Source organism: Sinocyclocheilus grahami, unplaced genomic scaffold (genome assembly GCF_001515645.1).
Source record: "Sinocyclocheilus grahami isolate Dianchi unplaced genomic scaffold, SAMN03320097.WGS_v1.1 scaffold270.1, whole genome shotgun sequence".
Taxonomy (NCBI): Eukaryota; Metazoa; Chordata; class Actinopteri; order Cypriniformes; family Cyprinidae; genus Sinocyclocheilus; species Sinocyclocheilus grahami.
This window is the reverse complement of record NW_015505449.1, coordinates 186671-189310: the sequence shown is the minus strand read 5'-3', so window position 1 is coordinate 189310 and position 2640 is coordinate 186671.

Genomic DNA, 2640 nt, shown 5'->3' with positions numbered 1-2640 from the left:
GAGTGTTAAATAGTGAGGGAGTGATATGAAACAGCTGGGTGCAATCAGTGTTAACAGCTGTGTGCAATCCGTGCTGAGTGCAATCAGTGCAATGAATGATGGGATATGTAGTCCGGGGTGATGTGCAACAGTGTGTAGTGCGAGAGTCAATGAAATTGGAAAGGGTGACCTCTGATGGCTAGCAGATGGAAGTTCATGGACCGGATTCGTGACAGCATGCATTCAAGGAATACATTTTTATCGGTTTATGCATTCCCTGGCTTGGGAATTGAACCCATGACCTTGGCAAAGCTTTTGCTATATATGATCTACTTTTGAAGTTGGATAATATATATACTATATAAATATAAAAATGTAAATAATACAATAATAAATACAAAATTAAGGATAAAATATAAATAGAATAAAAATTTATTTGATTGAGAAACACTGTACAAATTTAACACAAATACTGTATATAAAAATATATTTTTTAAATTGGCTGAACAAAATAGAGGAAAAATTTATAAAATAAATAAATAAATAAAATAAAATAAAATAAATAAAATACAAATTTAATTCAAAATATATATGCTTGGCCAAACAGAGGAAAAAAAGAAGAACAAAAATAGATTTGCTTGACAAAATGGAGGATTTTTTTATATATATATACAGGTGCATCTCAATAAATTAGAATCATGGAAAAGTTTTTTATTTCAGTAATTCAACTCAATTTGTGAAACTCATGTATTAAATAAATTCAATGCACACAGACTGAAGTAGTTTAAGTCTTTGGTTCTTTTAATTGTGATGATTTTGGCTCACATTTAACAAAAACCCACCAATTCATGATCTCAACAAATTAGAATATGGTGACATGCCAATCAGCTAATCAACTCAAAACACCTGCAAAGGTTTCCTGAGCCTTCAAAATGGTCTCTCAGTTTGGTTCACTAGGCTACACAATCATGGGGAAGACTGCTGATCTGACAGTTGTCCAGAAGACAATCACTGACACCGTAAGGCAACAGAAACATCTCTGGTCACAGATTTGGACGTCTTTGCACTGTATTAAAGCAGAAGGGTCAGACTGACCTCTACATCATTAAAATGCAGTCAGGGAGATAATAAACTAATCAATCGAGCCAGAAGCAAGACAAAGAAGAACAGCAAAGAGAGAAAGAATAGGTACTGTAGAAGAAAAGGAACAACAGACTCAAGCATGTCTACAATTAAAATCAGGCAGTTAATTAGTGCTGTGAATCTTTGGGTAGACAGCGAATCGATTTGATTCACGATTCATAGGTTTTCGATTCGATTCAAGAACGATTTTTGCAAATTCAGAACAATTAAATTCGATTTGATTCGATTCTGCATTCTTTAAGTGCATTCACAGGATTATTTAAATGCTTCCCCTAAATTCTTTAAATGCTTAGTCAGGGGGCAAATTACACAGCAGCCTATATGGTTACAGAACCATAGGTTCAAGAAAAAAAACACATTTGTCCATTGTTAGATCCTAGTTTAATGATGTTATGGCATGACATGGCATATGTAGAAATGTATGTAAGTCAAGATTTTTTAAAAGAGCTTTAAAAGTATTATGTATAGGCCAACATTTTGTCACACCAGGGGCATAGCCATCATTTTAGAAGTGACAGAAATGTCAAATACAATAATTTTATGTATGTATAATTTTTTTTTTTTACAAGGAATTATTTTCTTATCGCTTACTTTGAATTTGCTATAAGAAATCAAATACACTTCTGGAGAATAATCAATCATTTGCAATCTATATTTTTTTCCTAATGGCAATTTTATGATTGTTTTATATACTACAAACAATTATTTAAATTTTCTGCACAGAATAAGGTAGAAAATATACTTTATAGTTTCTGTACTGTAATAAATGATATGCCAATTAGCACGGCATCATTCATAAATTTTATTTATTTATTGTGTTTATTGTCTTAACGTTTCAGTTCATTCTGCTTTTTATTCAGATTAGCTGCAGATATAGCCTGCCACGTCTTAAGTTCTATGAGCGCGAGATCACTTCTCTTTCAGTACTAAAACTTCTTTATCTCATTTTCATGAAATAAAATGCTACAGTATTTAACTTTTCCTCTCCATCGGCGAATGATGATCCTGAAAGAAAACGCGCCCGATGTCTGTTTGCTATAGCAACAAACGCTACTTTCATGCATCTGATTATCAGATAAACCTTGCGCTCTTATTTCAAGGTTGTTGTTAAAACTGTGGTCATTTTATAAAAATAGTGGAGCGCGTGAAGGAGAGATGCGAGGCACGAACACTGTTCAAGCTCTCCATTAATTCGTGCTTGTAGTAATTTAATGTGTATATATTTTGAAAGCATTGCATCACTATAGAAACCGTGATTCATTCGATTCTTAGCATTTAAAATCGATTACTGTACGAAATCGACAATTCATGATTTAAAAATCCATGTTTCAAAATCGATGCATTGCATCGTCAGGGTTTGTAATCAATGCATCGAGAAAACGAGTGAATCGTTACACCCCTACAAATGAATTAAAAAAAAATTATTTATTTATATTTTATCAAATATAATACAATGGACACTTAATAAGTGACTTCTTCTGTGTCCTTTGATCACCTCTCATCGTCTGCTGTTTGCCA